General features: G+C 39.1%; 1 long non-coding RNA gene across 1 annotated transcript; it reads right to left on the bottom strand.

Moving 5' to 3' along the window:
* Nucleotides 1-280: 280 nt before the first annotated feature.
* Nucleotides 281-17168, bottom strand: LOC311280075. The gene is made up of 5 exons (XR_014625629.1): nt 16565-17168; nt 15161-15326; nt 9403-9521; nt 5922-6083; nt 281-2096 (listed from the first exon to the last, which is right to left on the bottom strand). It is a non-coding gene; the product is annotated as an uncharacterized lncRNA (long non-coding RNA).
* Between the last annotated feature and the right edge of the window lie 1056 nt (nt 17169-18224).

Here is an 18224-nt window from a genome sequence, read left to right on the forward strand (position 1 = left end):
GCTCTTGTCAGGTGGGTTGCTGTGTTGACTAAAACCAGAACGCTGACCTAGCCAGACAAACAGCCCTCTAATCCATTAGAATGCATTATGGAAATTAATGTTGTTGATTTTTAATGTAAACCAACATATTAGAGTCTGAAGTTTTTGGTCACATCTAAACCTGCTCTACCACAGCCTCTGGAAGGAAAGAAAGACACAGACAGATATACAGAGAGAGAGAGAGAGAGAGAGAGAGAGAGAGAGAGAAAAAAAGCAGCCAGAGAGAGAATCAGACAGGACAAAAGGTACAACACTTTCCCCTCTTTTACATTCTTGTTCCTTTCTCGTTTCCTTTCACGGAGGAAATCAGTTGCATTTGAGAAACACGAGGCAAACCTTTTACTTTCCTTTCAGCACAAAATGATCCTCTGCTGCCTTTCAATAGTTGCAAGCTAATTTCATATTCAGCATTTGTAAAGGAAGGGGAGGTTTTTCGGGATAGGGAAGTGCTTAATTTGTCTGTGTGATTTGGAGAGGCTGAATAGACATGACCGGGTTGGTGGGGGTGGTCGGACACTAACCCTCAGCCCTAAACGCACAGAAGCTATCAAAGCACTGTCTCTGATGGAGTGATTCACTCTCTTTCCTCTGCTGTTTGTTCTCCTGGGCTGATGCTGTCCAGGGAACAGCAGACAAGTGTAAATGAGAGCTCTTGTAATCTTATAATTGACAGGAGTTAATCAGGAGAAGACATGTTTAAAGGAATCTTTCAGGTCCAGTACAACAGCAAAAATGGTTAACAGTTAAGAGTTTAAATGACAGTAATTAATCAATGCATATATATATATGCAGATTATCCGGCAGCCGATGGCACTAGACCACTGCTTTTTCCCAGTACTTAAAGTTTGTTTTTAATTGAGTTTTTTTTGTTTGTATTTGTTTTGGACCAGAAGTATTGTAAACTTCGTTTTCTTTGGTTGATTGTTGTATTGTATATTGAGATTATTATTTTTTATTTTTTTTGTTTCCTTTATCTAACTTTGTTTAGAAGTATTGTAAACTTCGTTTTCTTTGGTTGATTGTTGTATTGTATATTGTGATTATTATTTCTTTTTTTTTTTTCTTTTTTTCTTTAACTTTGTTTGGCCATTTTAGGGGGCTGGGTAGGCTACTGGAAGCGGCTATATTTTCCATCTTAGGAGGTGGTGTGGTGCAGTGATAACACTATTTTTGGATTGCTGTGGTTGTATATTTCATTCAACACGTGTGTTACAATTTTCCCGGGTTGCACGTAAATAAGTGGAGATCGTTGCTTCCAGCCCAAGACTTGTATACCTGATTCAATCTGGTCGCCCTCCTTATGGCCATTTCATTTGTTTGTATTGGGTGTATGATTATGATGTTTAGTATTTGCTCCCAGTAAATGTTTTATATATAGGAAGAGTCATTGTAAAGAAATAAAGACCGTGTACCTCACTATTGCCTATACTTTCATTCAATTGAACAACTTGAGCGAGTTTAATTCCCCACTAATTATAGACGGCGGAGGTCCGCCTTGTTACAATTGACAAAGAAAGAAAGTCAGTTAGTCCTTGAATCATTCACTCAATCCAATTCAATCGATTTGTTCAAAACAATGCTACAGTGTGTTGCTCGGAGATGTGAAACGATTCATTTTGCTTCCTTTGGAGAAATGTTGTCTCTAAAATGTTAGTTACTACATTTCAACTTCTATCATATGAACTATTGTATAAAATCAATATCGCACTCACAGTTGAGATTATGTTACAAATGCTGTCGACTGAACTGAACTTGAATTGAAATATTCAAAGAATGAGACAGAATAGAAAGAGTTTCTACAAGTTCCTGTTAATTTGCTACTTCACTGTTGTATAGTGCAATCGTAGATGAAACAAAACAACCTCCAACCATTCAGAATAGGTTTCGTGGAGTCCTTCGGCTGGTGGAGTTATCCTTTTCAAACTGTTAACCGAAGGACAACGGATGATGAGAGTTCCTCTTCGCCCCCGCCCAAAATGGCTCCCTCACTCAAAGCCACTCCAGAGGGACTAAGGGTCTCTGGCACTCAGTGCCTCGCCGTCCGCTCTGAGACCGCCCTGCCAAGAAAGAGAAGGGTCTCTCATTTTTCTGACACTCTTGTCCTTCAGCCTATTGATCGGTAGGGAGAGAACATCCCCACCATGGCCACTAATAGAAAGTGAAGTTCATCAGCCGCTGCCTGCTGATCCCCTCAACAGACATAAAGATCTATAAAGGCCACCCAACTAACCTTTCCCTTTTTTTACCTTCTCGTGTTCCTTCTGTCTCCAACTTTTCTCACATTTTATTTATTTATTTTGCTTTTTTTTTCTTACTATGTTTCCTTTTTTATTTGTTTTCTCTTGATATCTGTAGTTTTTTAAATCTGAATCTAGGACTAGTCCAATAAAAACTGTGGTATGCCAGACTGTTGTTGCAATCGGAAGCTTTTTCATTAGCAAGGCAGGTTGTATGAAAACAAACGCTGAGTTTGTAATCAAACTAAACCTTTGTTCGACAAATCTATCTTTAAAAGTACCAGTGAGACAGGGATTTTATGTGTTTTTCTACAGTTCCTCTTCCTATAAAGAAGCTACTTTGAGACACACAGCTATTATTCACAATTTTCATTCACATTATTCCAATTGCATGCAGGGAGCGTCTACCAATGAGTGTGTGCAATGAGAGGAGGATTACATTCTAATTACAAAATAACACTGAACACCTCCATCGGGCTGAAACCTTTTATAATCCCGTATAAAAAGATGACCGTAACCTTGGGAAGGCGAAAATAAGGAGAGGGAGCTTCTTAAACTCACACATGCGCATGCACACACACACACACACACACAAAGAGAGAAAACTAAACCCCACTGTCTTTTTCTTGACTGAGTGAGGGAGCTTTATTTTGTTGGGGACATGCAGTCGTGGTTTGTTGTCAGTGCTGGGAGAAATGCACATTTCTCATTCAGGCGACTGAGGGTGAATGAGCTGTCGTAGATACACACAGCCCTCAGGCCTCCACGCTGCCTGTCCTCAGCACAGCTCCACTGTAGCGCAGTGATAAGCTAAGGAAATGGACTCTAAGAATGACTATTCATGTGTATAGCAAAGTTTATGTCTAGAGCCAATTTAATGTTGAGAGAGAGAGAGAGAGAAAATAAAGTATTACATGTTTCGTTATGCTTTCAGAAATCACAATTATTATATTGACAGCCATAATTTTATGTTTCTCTTCAGGCTACTTCAACACATGCACATCTAATAGTATTCTAATAGTGGGGAGAAAAATAATAGAGTCAACTTGATATAATTATTTATATTTTAGTTAGGATAGATGGATGAATTGGATCAGCATAAGTGCCACAGCTCACATGTTAACCTATAGACCATGTTAAACAATTATGAGGAAATTTGAAGGAGACCATAACAAGTAGAGCCTAGCCACTTTCCTGTAGAGTTTAGCTCCAACTTGCCTCAACACCTGCCTGGAAGATTCTAGTATGCCTAGGAAGACCTTGATTAGCGGGTTCAGGTGTGTTTAATTGGGGTTGGAAATAAACTTTGCAGGCCCTTCAGGAGCAGGATGAGAAACATCATTCTCCTGGCCTAGAATGAGAAACTTTAGAAAATGAAAGCCATTTGTTCTTTCCACAGTAAGCTTTTCCTTCACCAGCACTCACACAGACAGCTTTGTCAGAAGAGCCCAGAACTTCAGTTACACTCTCTAAGGCCATTTACACTGCAGGTCTTGATGACTATATCCGATTTCTGCATTTACTATACAGTACTATACTATACAGTATGGCGAAACAACCCAAAGTAGACTTACTGACCCGGAAAAGCTTAGGCCGAAAAGGAAGTAAAAATGGCAAAATATGCAATGGATGCAAGCTTTTGCTTACCGCACCATCTTTAAAAGTCAGCAAAAAACTGTGTTGAGCCTTTGTGTTGAGCCTCCATTGCACCATTGAAAACAGTCATGTGATCATGATTGGTGTCCACCTGAGTTGACTTCATTCGCCATCGTCGCTTTTTCAATGACGTACGCCTGGCATTGATGGGAATATCCAATCTGCTTACACATTCCTGCAATCCAATTACTGCTTACGCGGTTGTAGGTCATATCTGATCTATGCCACATTAGAGGAAAAAAAAATCGGAATTGGATCACTTAAAGGCCCCCTGAAATCCAAATTTAAATTTTTTTGACATCACCGCGGACTTCAGCTTCTCATCACATCTTCTGTCCAATCAAATGCTCTCTAGAATCGAAAGCGTCCCACCCACTATACTATAAATACCACCTGGCCAAAGCGACCGTTGACATGCCACGCCACGAAACAATATGGGTTGGAGATGTGTGTTCGGTTGCTCAAACGTTCAAGTTTCATTCCGTTTTCCAACTGTACGTTGGTTAAGAATGAAATGGCTAGAATTTATTCACACCTCTACTATTGAATCCAATGTATCATCAGCGCTCGGATTCGCTTCCATGGTGCTGTCAAGTACGACTTGTAGTCTGTGAGGTAAACTAAATGCTATTGGCTATTTGAAAAGGGGAGGAGCCATTCAATATGTCCCACCTTAGCTTACTGTTTCAGTGGAAATTACGTCAACGCATCATGCAAAGCTGCGCATTCAAAAGCACTTCAGTGGGCCTTTAACTCAATAAAGCGAATGCAGCCTAAGTCTCAAACACAAAACTAAACATAGAAACAAAGTGAAACCTTTTCCTTTTGGATCGTATTTCCAAATCTCAATATCCTATTTTTGTAACATCTTACACTAATTCTTGCTAATGGTTAAGGGTAAAAAAAAAAAAAAGATTCAAATCCAACAGATCAATCAGTTTATTGAGGCTTTCGTGTGTTTTCAAATCACATCTAGGCAGCTGCAAGAACAATACACTTTCATAAACAACATTTAAATCACAAAACCCAAATGCAATTATTAAATCTTGCTTCTAGGCATGTTATTGCACAATGTTTCAGTTAGAGCTGAATGAATGTTGAGTAATATTACACAAGTCTATTAGTCAGGATAAGACTGAAATCCACTCTGCCTTAAAACACCCTCTTATTCCTTTCAATTCGAGCCCACAAGTGCCATAAAGCAAGCCAGAATGCTCGACTCATCACGAATTATGACAACACACGAGCCATCACACCACACCCACTGCCATTCATCAGTACCAAAAGAGCCATGAGAACTGGAACCTATCAATAAACGTGTACATTCATACGGAATGTCTGATATAATAAATACAGCTATGGTAACTATTTGTCCCCTTTGCAGGGCATCAAAACACAGGCATCTCATTCATCTGACATTCTGATTGGAACCAACTCAATTCAATTTCACATGTTTACATGAGTATGGTCAGAAAACGAGGTTTTGATGGTATTGTGATATGCTAAAGGTTCCGTCATAACAGACAGATTGCCATACAAATCATCCGTAATAAGAAATACATGCTAACTATCTCATTTTACTGATGCATTCCTATTCCTCAGGAGCAATGGGAATGTTTTAAAGCCACAATCCAAATGATACCCAAGAGAACAAAATGCTGGGCTGAGTTTGGGTTGAAATTTATCTTCATGCATAATCACTGAAGGATACATTTTCATTGAATATGAAAAAAAAAATATATATAGCAGTTTAGAGTAAGCTAGCAGACATCGTAAAAAAAGTATAACATGTTAAAGAAAGAAAGAAAGAAAGAAAGAAAGAAAGAAAGAAAGAAAGAAAGAAAGAAAGAAAGAAAGAAAGTCACATTCATGAACTCAGCTGTCGAACAGCTAAATTTGTACGCTCAATTAAAACTACACCAACTTTCTAAATCAAAGGAAATTACAATAATTAGGACAACATTTCTCTGTCATTACTGCACCACATACCAGAGATTTGGATTCCGTTCAGACACAGCTCTCCTAACTGTCTGGGAGAAACCATCAGACATTTTTAGTAAACTTCAGAGGGACAGTTCACATCTCCTGTCTCTTCTCCAACCGCTTATATTCATTTGTGATGAGTTTTATGTGCATGATGAACCCGACATCCTGAAATTAGAAAGAGAGAGAGAGAGAGAGAGATGCTTAAAAATAATGCAAAAAGAAGAAGATTCTATGATTTACACACCCGTGTGTCGTTCTATACCCATTTATGTTTCTTTCTTTGGTGGAGCATACTTCCATTCAAAAGTTTAGGGTCAGTAAGATTTTTTAATTATTAATTTAAATAAATACATTTTATTTATCAAGGATCCAATAAATTGATCAAAACATTTCAAAAGTTTTTCAAAAAGAATCCTGAAAAAATATCACTGTTTCAACTAAACATCATTTTTTAAGATGATAGTAGAGAAACAATACTTGCTGTAAAAACATCTTTAACTTTTTAACTCTTTAACCTTTGTTGTACATATTCTTATGCAAAGGCCCACCACACTAAATGAGTTCTGTTTGTACTGATCTCATGGCTGAATGGCAGAATTTTTCATTCGTCCAGACAGCAGCTCGTCTCTGCCAGATAATTTGCATGGGCTGGCAGCTGCTCACCTCTGCAGGGCACTTGAGATGCTGTGCATGGCCTGCTCTACCTCCTTCAGCCCTTTTTTAACTTAAGACCAATGACTCCTATTAAGGACTCAGGCAGGGCTACTGACAAGCCAGTCAATAACCATGTGAGGTTACTTCATTATTGGCCTAATGGCTGATGGACTGAGGGTTGGAAATGGGCCAGTGAGACTGATGCTGGGTCGCAGAGGATGGAAGCAGCTTATCCGAAACCATCCAAGAGTGTGTTGCCGGTTACCTACATACACACTTTGAAGGAGTTTACGGAGGTCTAGGACACCAAGACACACATCCCTCCCTAAATCAATAGTGACATAGCCTGGTGTTTCCCATTGTTCTTCGTTCTCCAGTAGCTGTGCACAAGTATAAAGGAAGACTCTCAAGGTCTGTGCCGGTCTGTCAGAGGCACATGGCTCAGACTCGCACAAAGGGCTCTTTTATTTCACCGGTGACCCCAGCAGAGAACTGCCCATCATCCTCTAGCCAAATTAGCATACAGCAATCCATTAGACAGGCCCTGACACACGCAGCGGAAATCCCCAATAGACTTGATCATAGGAGGACAAGTTCATTATTCATAATGGGAGGACAGAAAAAAAAAAAAAGGAAAATGGGAGAGAGAGTTTGAAGGAGGGGAGAATTGTCAGATGTAGGCATGTATACTGCAAAAAGGAAAAGAAAAAAAGAAAAGACACAAAAGAGAGACAGATATACAGTAAAATAACTTTAATTAAAAATCCATCCATCCATCCATCCATCCATCCATCTACATAAATACATACGTACATACATACATACAAAGTTACTTTGAAATGTAATTCATTACAATATTGTGTTACTCTTTTAAAATTTACATTTAAAGGTATAGCGGAGGATTTTCCCGAATTTTAGAAAAGAACCGCCCTCTCCACTTTTTGAAAAAATGCACATGTGCAACACTCTACCTGCTCCCGAGAGGGAACGCCTGTTAAACGTGTGCACGAGAGAGCATGCACGAGCCTAGTTCTCTTCGTGCACGCTCTGTTTACAAGTTGCTGTTGGCATGGCTCATACAAGCCTACTTTCCTTTACCTGTCGAGTAGAAACTTCACGACTGAGGCATCAGTGGGAAGCCCAACCTGTGCTTTTAGCGCACGCGCGTGTGAAATATTCTCCCAAAAACACTCTCTTGTTTCTTTCTTCAGAGGCCTTTCTCTTCTTGTCATACAATTCGTAGACACTTTTTTCTTTTGCGACCCTCAGACATTTTGAATAAACCCGGTGAGAACGGGCGAGCTTCAATGAATGGCTGAAACCGTAAACACCCGAAAGTGCGCATGCGCAGAAAGCGAAAACTAGTAGGGACGAGCACGTACGACGGCCTTACGTAAACATATCACCAGAATGATTGACAACTAGGAGGACCAATAGTCTTGATGATCCACCCAGAAAAAGAAAATCCTCTGCAATATCTTTAAAGAAAAGTAATACATTACCTTACTTTTGCATTACTTTTCTTGTTTTTATATAACACAAAAGTTATATTTTTGGGCAAATGTAAAGGCCCTTTCACACCAAAATTTTATTAATAAGGCAGAAGGAAATGCAAATTCAAGCGATTACAGTAGAGGGCACAGCTCAAACAAACCTTTCAGGTGTGCTGCCATACTGGACCGCAGAAACAAGAAAGAACCAATAGAAACTTCACCAATAGAAATAAAACATCTAAACGTCCTTTTTGCTTATGTTTAACTGAATCATCGAAGGTCAGCACTCAGCAGCAAGTACATTGATCAATAAAGTGAGATTAAATGCATACAAATATTTTATTTAACATATTTAATTATTGGAGGTTTGCGTAGTAAACGTAGTGCATGCTCACATTTAGTCTAGAACTACAATAACAATCATGTTCACACACAACACCTCTGCACTATACTCCAGATTTATAAAGGGGAGTAAAGGAGAAAGCAAAGTAACTTGCTTTAGCCTAATTATTTGAGAAAGTAACTCATTTATTTTGCTGTATATTTAAAAATAATGCGTTACTTTACTAGTTACTTGAAAAAAGTAATCTGATTACATAACTAGAGTTACTTGTAATGTGTTACCCCCAACACTGTACACATATACAGTATATACATAGATCCGTACAGTATGGCCATACAATTACTGTAGATTTTTAGACATTATGTAAATTATTATACACCTTTATACTATATTTTTTAATTATATTTTTATTTATAAACATTATTTCTCAGACAAAATAGTTAAAATCTTACCAAACAGAGAGAGAAACAGTCAGAGAGAGATGGTGATATTAGTCACACACACACACACACACACACACACACACACACACACACACACACACACACACACACACACACACACACAAAGAAAGAAAGAAAGAAAGAAAGAAAGAAAGAAAGAAAGAAAGAAAGAAAGAAAGAAAGAAAGAAAGAAAGAAAGAAAGAAAGAAAGAAAGAAAGAAAGAAAGAAAGAAAGAAAGAAAGAAAAGAACAATTTTGTTACCATGTATTCTCAATTAATTTCTTCTTTCTGTGAGTGAAAGTCAAGAATTTTGTGCTACGGGGAAGTGAAGGAGGCTTTTTCAAAGGTGGGAGTTTTTGAATGTAGTTTATAAATTAATTTATGATCACAAGAGATTTTTATTTTTCATTATCTACATGTTAAATGTCCCTTTCCACAGCCCATGACAACAGCTAATATCATAAGTGGCTGTGAACAAATACACATACATTAAGAAGCCATAAATGGAGTGAAGTTCTGCTGACATGTGTAATGTTAAATGCCAACGTACCATTTAAAATGAAAGGGCAGCAGCATTTCCACTCTTTGTGGTGCGCCATTCAGACTCATTTAGAAATAAAATGGTCCTTTAGTGTTCTGTACCTGCCAAGAGTTGGACTGGTTAAAGACCTGCAGAAGAACAATAGAACAGAGGAGGATGTAACATTAGCATTTTTCCTTCTCAACATTAGAAAAGTACACATTCTCAGTTGTTTAATCTTGCTCTATTTGTATATTTTATTTTAATATCATATTGTTTTAATATTCTATATTGCATACTGGGAAAAAGGGCTAAATCAAGTTTGACTCAAGGGAAAGGCCATGCTGACCTCCATTGCTGCCCTGACAGGCAAGTACTACGTCTTTTCCTGCAGAGAAATGCCATCTCTGAAAGGCTTCCATTTGATTAATATTTATAATGGAAGTCTGACTCTTTTTTTCCTCCTCTCCACAGGCTGTTTTATTGTCAGATGGTCACCTCTCTAATTTGGGGGTTGAAAATGATGGTCTTGGTTGTGGCACTCTGCCAGCACAGGCAGTTCCTCTGATGTCTCTGAAGTCCTCTGTAAGTCTCTCTCTCTCTTTTCATATCAGGCCTGTGCTGCTCAATCCTTGGCAAAGCTCTAATCCTCATATTATAAGACACCTGGACAGTCTTACACTGTCTGTCTGCCCAGAACTCTCCAGATTGGTCGCGCTATTTCACACCTTTTCTCTTGCCTGATGTTCAGGCAGCTTCTCTGATATGAATAGCAGTTTCAATGTGGAAATCATTGGCCCAGCCGGGACTAAATCCACTGTTATCTCTCTCTGAGCCAGCACTGCTTGGGAGGGTGTGGGATAGATTTCATGTAAGTGTAAAAATGAGCACAGAGAAGGTGAGGAGAACTAGAGAGACACTGGCAGAAGTTTGCAAGAACACCTCCATGGCCTCATTTACACCCGAGACGCTTCACATTATCCAATCACAAGGGGTGAGCGCTTAATATAAGTGTAAACGGGGTGCAAAATGTTTTGTGATTCGATCTTGCAAATCACATTCGGAGCTCCGTTGTTATTGTTAACTAAAACAAAAACTATTAAATATGGTTTACTTTATTGAAATTAAGCTGAAATAAAATATAAATATTAGATGAAAAACATATAGAAATTAGAAAAGATGCCTTGGCAGCATACTGAAATAAAAATAAATTAAAGCTAAATAGTTATATTTTTAAATCACAAAAGCACATAAAATGGATCAAATATAAACTAAAATGAAAACTGAAAATATAAAAATAAAAACTATTTCAAAATACTAATAGTAAATCACATTAAAATAGCACTGAGTCGAGATGTATGTATAGTGTCAACACTGATCTGTTCTGATACTCACCTGTCAATCATCCACTGTTCTAAATAAATTGACATGCTTGACTAAAAAGAATTAACCATCAGAATTTTTTTTTAAATGGAATAAATAAATGTAAAAGGCCTGGCATCATCATGCAGGGATCCAAATTCATTTTAAGCATGTTCAAAGTTTACTTAATGATGATAATAATAATAATAATATGTGACCCTGGACTACAACATTATATGAAAACGGAATAAATAAGCTTTCCATTGATATAAGGTTTGTTAGGATATTTTAGTTTGTTCAACTATTGAAAATCTGGAATCTGAGTGTGCAAAAAAATCAAAACATTGAGAAAATCGCCTTTAAAGTTGTCCATTTATGTTCGCGCTTTTGCTGCATTCACTCAGAAAAATATTTTTTTTATATATTTACTGTAGGAAATGTACAAAATATCTTCACGGAACATGACCTTTACGTAATACCCTAGTGATTTTTGGCATAAAAGAAAAATCGATAATTTTGACCCATACAAAGTTGGCTATTGCCACAAATACACCCGTGTGACTTATGACTGGTTTTGTGATCCAGGGTCACATATGTTATAGTATAATTTAATTTAAATGATCAATTTTGTGTCTTTATATATATATATATATATATATATATATATGGGCTTTATCAACATGAAGTAAAACACATAATGAAAGATATACATACTGTGATAAAATCAGAGGTAACTACCAGATCTCGCCTTACCACTTGTGATTGGATCTCAAAAGGTGATTGTAATACCACGTGTGAATGGGGGCCCAAGTTTTGCTCTTTTGGTGAAAGCTGGAGGCCGATGTTTGAGGTTTTACACCACTTGACACACATACAAGTCTCAGCTCGATCCCCTTCCCCTCGCGCCTATATTGTTAAATTTCAAAAACTCACAGGTTGTAATAGCAAGGCTTTCTTCTCTCTATACTGTCACTGGTATATTCAGCTTCAGAAAGAGCGCCTCGACCCACTTCAAATAGCCGTTGTGTTCAATTTCCACCTCTCCAAAACAAACCAGAGGCGGCTTTTCAAACCATATGTCAGCAGTATAAGAGGACGGCTTTTATGTGGTGAAAGCAGTTTAATATTTTGTGAAGGCTCACTGCTGCTGCAGACCAGCTGAATGACAGTCTGACAATACACTCCCATCCATTCTGCTTCTCAGATCAAGCGCTCGCAGCAGCAACCCTGAGACACATTCACTCGCTCGCCCGCCCGCCCGCTCTTGGCGGGGTGAGAGGGCGACGTGGCCACCCTGACAGAGGGAGCGAGAGCGCAAGACGGAGAAGGAGTGAGATGTAGAGGTAATGTAGAGGTTTTCCGTGACCTTGGCTACGGAGGATGAGGAGTGATGAGTGTGTTGGTATCGCGTATTCTGGACCCATTACTCACAGCACCTCTGCTGCAGGAAGTTTATGCCTTTGTCTCTACGGCGTACACACAAACACGGACACAGAGGGCGCAGCGGGCACTGCCCTCCTATGGCACCACACATATAGAGAGCCTGTACTCTCCGGCTCGCCACATCTACGCTGAGTTTCCACACCGTTTCTCCTCTCATCTTTATTCCTATTTAAGTCAAAGACAGAAATTCAATGCACAGGGCACGGCGTGGAGCTAAGCTTCACTGGTTTTCTCCGTGCAGAAAATGAGATCTAATAATGATTTGCTCACCGTGGACGCTATCAGCACATAAAATCATCCAGGTTAATCAAATGGTTGTTGTGAAAGCCGTTTCTTTCTCTGCAGCGCTAACCCTAGCCGGCACAAGCTGAAAAGATCATTGATTTTTAATCTGCAATGAAAACCTCTTGTCACCCTTGGTTGTTTCTGAAATAATGCTGTTTTCAGTAGTTATACTTTTTCAGGCTCTTCTGGGATGGGCCTGTGGAAATTCTGGAGAGCTTTTGGGACCATGAGTCTAAATGTTATGAACTTTGCCTTTTGACCATGCTGCGAAACATCACACAAACAAAAGGAAACTCACTTTGTAATTCTGATGACCTTAGACCTAGCAACCTACATAGTGTGCATAATAACAAACAATCAAATAAATGCAAAGTACATGTAATAATATTTTACATGCCTCTGGCTTATATTGATTGCGCGAAAGAGGCACAGTACTTAAACAGAATTATTCTACCCGATCTTCCAAGGTTCTCTGATTCCCCTTAAATTAAAATATGTAATCTTTAAACTGTATTTAAAACAAAAAAAAAACAATAAAAAAAAATTAATTCCACCACAATGACAGGCTGTCTTTAGCAAGACCTTGTGATGTCAATACAACAGGAAGACAAGAAAACAGGTTTTAAATAAGCCCTTGAATTAAGAGTTACCTGATGAATAAGACTTAGCAAACAGAACATTATTTACACTATAGATGAAAACAACTTTAACTCAGTCAAGGTTTGCATCACAGCTGTAACGAGGAAGTTTTGAACAGCACAAGGACATCATCTAACAAGAATAATGCGGGCCAAATTAAAAGCAAAGTGTTCTGACACTGTGTTTTCTGGAGTGAGTTAAAAGAAAGGCAAGGAAGAAGAACTTGGAGAAGGCGTGCTGAGTCTGGGCGGTGTTCGGCTAAGGCGAGATGATGAATCATGCTGAGTTGGACAATTGAGACACTGAGAAAAAGGCACAAAGTCCTGAGGAGAGAAATATGTCGGTCCAGCGTCCTTCACTCCTAAAGTACTATAGACTCTTATCTGCTCACCAGCAAGGTTTTCTCTGAGGATGCAAAAAAAAGAAAAAAAAAGAAATACATTGAAATATGAAATCAAATCATCATGGGATATTGAATTTCTGACGTGACACTGTTCATCAATAACACCAGTGGTTGCATCTCTTTTACTTCTTTTGAACTCATTGTGTTCTCAATGAGAAGGCGTAAAAAAAAAAAAAAGAGGGGGAATGGTGATATACGAGCCCGATCTCACGGGAAAACGTACAAATTCTACGAGGTGGCTTATTCGTACGAATTCATACGACCTGACTCATACGAATTAGTACGTTTTTTGCAAAATCGTACATATTTTACGAATTGGCCAATTCGTATGAATTCATACGAATGACCTACCCCTGACCCCGCCCCTAAACCTACCCATCACGTGGGTTTAGACAAATCGTACAAATTCGTACGAGTGAGGTCGTACGAATTAGCCAACTTTTTATCATTCGTACGAATTTGTACGAATTGGTCGTGAGATAGCGTTGGATATACAATCAAAAGTCCTAATCACTGGAGGTAGTGCCCCCATTGCACTATGATTGGACAATTACTCTGTCAATATGATAATGTTGTTGCTGGAGTCGAACTGAATGGGTCAAACTGGTGGAAATTGACAGATTAATTACAAAGTGAACATCACTCCAACAATTAAATAATTTTAGTCATGTCTGAATCAAAATAAACTTGAAATGACAAACCACAAAATTACACTGCAGCTTGGTGAAATTAAAGATGTAACTTTTTATTAACAAAGAAATTGCTACACGGATAAAGCGTTTTACTGCATTACTTCTAATTGTTCTTGACTATTGACTACTAAATATATAAATTATATATAAAACAATAAACATATTGTATGCATGTAAAACTATAGAGAGATAGATCATTGAATTAATCATTATAGAAGTGTCGAATAAACTTATTTAAATGACTTTTCACGGTTTTCAAATAAAAAACGAAAAACTTTTTATGCGTTTTGGCCGTTCATTTACACGACAACAGCATTTTAGCAGCCTGAAAACACAAGCTTTTGAAATCGGGGTTCAAAGTGCAAGTGTTTAAAACCATTACTGTTATTGTCTCCATGTAAACAACAAAAACGGGAATTTGTGAAAACGGCGACTCCACGCGCATGCATATTACGTGTTCAGTCTTTAGGCGCGTAATGTTTCTTTACAAAATGACATCGCCAACTACTGGCCTGGCATGCATTATACAGCGTTTTTTGTCCTTTTTGTGGATTCTTGTGAACGGGGATTGTTTTGACAACGTTGTCATCTGTGTGCGAAAACTTCTCCGTTGACATCATTGTCGTGTGAACATACCCAAAAATTCTCTTATTTCCATCACACACCACTGCTGCTTATACCATACAAGACACGACAGAAGAAGAAAGTTAGGAAAAGTGTCACTTTGTTGCACTTTAGATGACATTGTTCAATTCTGTAGAACAGTCACGGACGCATGGACATGGCTCTCATGCTGAGGTTTCATAATGGACACACAAAAGAGGAAACCCTGTTGAGAAACGCCTATACCAGAACTCTACTCCCCCTTTTAGAGATAGAGGGAATGAGATGAGGAGGAAAAAAATGAGTGTGTTTATTCTCAGCGGTGCTTTGCTAATGAAAGAGTGCATTCTTGTTTTCTTACTGTGTCATTGCGGTTGTGGCGTTGTCATGCTCTTTCTTTTTCCACGTCTGTTTGGCGACCCTCTATGAAGCATCGCCCGAATTGGTGACAAGGACTGAAGATAAAGCCTCCATAAATGTTCAGTAAATCATCTCCTGACCTTTCCTGGCATCGCACACTTCGGCACCTGAAATGTTAAAGACAAAAGGAAGATTGAAACTTCCAGTGGCGTGATGAAGCGCAGTCACAAGTCTCCCTCCTCCTCCTCCGATCCCGTAATCTCTCTTCCTCTCTGTCCAAGTACGTCGTCTTTTCTTCCTGTCCCCGTACCTGCCTAGCTGTGTGAACGCGTAGGGTGGCGGACATTTTGCATATGCGATCCGTCATAGGGGCAGGATTAATGTTGTTTGCTGGCTCCCAAACACAGCTTGTGGTGCACTGTGGGCGACAGGAAACTTGGCCAAGTCTGGCTGCCGCACTGCTGGGTGGAAAATTAACCCTTGGTGGCGGGAGGCTGGAGGCCGTAGCTCAGGTGTCCTTACATATGTTTGCGGTGTCAGGACAAGCCCGGCTCCGGGGCCCCCTGCAGGGAAAGAGCACTACCAGTGAGCCCGCGTCAGAGGCCCGGAAGGGGGAGAAGGGGGAGAGGGATGCGCCTTGGCACTGAGCGCAGCCAATATGCTTCGCTTTTTAAGGCCTCTTTGGCTCAGAAGAGTGGAGGCGCTGATAGTTAATCATATATGTGTATGAAACAGGTTTATTCAGATGTTTTCATGTCATTTCGGAAGAGAGGACGGGAGAGAAAAGGAGGTCCAGTCCCTGCTGGGACACAGGTGTCTTTGTATCTCCTGCTATGCTCACTCAGAAGATCGCACAGTGGGATTATCACGCCGAATTGCCTATTCCATAATTATGGCCTAGCTTCTCGTAAAAACACAGAGAATTAGAAACACCCTCATGCATAGCTTTCTCTGCAAATAACATATTATTCATTTGAGAAATTGAAAAGACCTGGTTAGGGTTTTGATGTGGTATGAAATGATTATGTTTTTTGACCAGCATAAATAGACTTCCAGTTTGGATACGGCAAAAATTACAGATAGAAAATGGAGAGATAAAGATAGAATGTGTAACTCGAGGGGCTGAATGAACAATATCCACAGCTGTCGTCATGTCATTGACCTTTACTGTGGCCCACGGTGACCCCTGGTTCTGCATTTAAACTTTTAAATTGTAAACTTGAACCTTGGCATTTCCAAGCCTCTGTGCAGGGGTGTTATCTTACGGGAAAGTGACAGTTCGCAAAACGTAACCAGGAGCGGGCTTCTGTCAGCCTTCTTGAACAAAGCTGTAAAAGACAGAGAGGACATCTACGACTGGATGTCTTTCATAATCACATTTTCCTGAAACTAGGCTCTGTCTTACATAGAAAAGCTGTGATGCTCTGTCAAAGCGGAGTTACTGTGGGTCAAGTGTTTGGCGGATGATAGAGGAGCTGGATGTTCTCTGCTCGTGACTGCTTAGCTTGACTTCTTCCTGTGCTCTGATCCAAACTCCACCAATCAGCGGATCTGTGTCGCCCTGCTCCGGAGAACCGTGCAAAGGACGGAAATAAAGAAATAAGAAAGAATCACCCTGAGGCTACATCCAACACCTCCACCACTCTCCCCATCATTTACAGTTGAGGTTTGAAGTTGAACTCTATAATAGAAATGCGCCTATGAAGGGAAACAGAAGTAACTGAGAAAGACAGAAAGATAGAAAAGCAGAACAGTCTTTCATACAAGTGAAATATATACAGTAAGTAAGTATAAGTGAAATATATAGCCTACAGTAAGTATAAGTAAGTTTTTTTTTTTTTTTTTTTTAACAAGGATGCATTAAATTGATCAACAGTTTTCTTTATTTTTATTGAAAATAAATGCCTTTCCGATCTGATATGGGAAAAGGGAGAAAAGCGAGTTTGGCAAAAGGCGTACTTGAACTCGGGTCGATCACATCAAAAGCTGCTTTCACGCACCATACTCCTTACAGCCTGCGCCACTGCAAGCATTGAATAGAGCGTGTCTTTTTTAATCTTGTGTTGCCCAATCAGGCATTGGTGGGAGGAGTTAGTGTAAATAGCCTTGGCCAACAAGACCACTTAGTGTAAACAGACACAGTTAAGTTTTTATCAACTTACAGGTTACAAAGGTTATTGTAGCTATGTGGGCACTATGTGGGCATTTGGACAGTACTGTCATTACTATCACTATATTTGGCAAAAAGCTTGCGTTAAAAAATACCAAAGAACGAACCAAGAACGATAACTATATATATAAAATTATTCTTTTTTTTTTTTAAGCCCTGCACTGAAGGCTGTGAAAATTAGGTTTTGCCATACCAACATAATAAACTATATATACTATATATCAATTACCAAAATTCTTGTATTTTTCCTTATTGAAAATAAGGTATTTTCACCAATATTTCTAAATGTTTGTGTTTGTTTCCCTGTATTTTTGATCAAAACTAATTTTTTCAGGTTCTAATATGATGTTATGCCCATTTTTTCATTGGTCTGGCCTTAGGTCCCACAAACCCACAGGCCAGCCTTGAGTAAAGAATAAAAAACGAGAAGGAAGAGAGCAACAGAGAGAGAAAGCAATAGTCTGTGAGCAATATGCTGACCCGTGAGACAGTGCTGGAGATGGTTGTCCCAGCGAGTGAGATAAAAGCTACATTACATGAAATTAATGGAGGCTGTGTGAGCTGTACATGAATCACTGTTTCAACACTATGAAACAAGTACAAAGCCATGAAGAAATCTAACCACAGCTTCAAAGGTCTGCCATTTAGTCAGTCAGAACAGGCCTGACAGAGGGAAGAGGGGGTTTAGATGAGCAGCTGAGCGAAAAAGTGTAAAACGAAGGTATAGATCTTATTCACAGCAGCGCCAACTTTGATTTTTAACGGGGTTGTGAGGGATAGACATACATTTCTTCATTGGGTTGTACAGTTATTTAATGTGTTTTTGGATTGTTCTGATGACAAAACACAGCAAAAATATCTTTCCAAGGAATTTCAGTAGGCAAAAACTCCCGAC

The sequence above is a fragment of the Rutilus rutilus genome (genome assembly GCF_951802725.1).
Source record: "Rutilus rutilus genome assembly, chromosome: 20".
NCBI lineage: Eukaryota > Metazoa > Chordata > Actinopteri > Cypriniformes > Leuciscidae > Rutilus > Rutilus rutilus.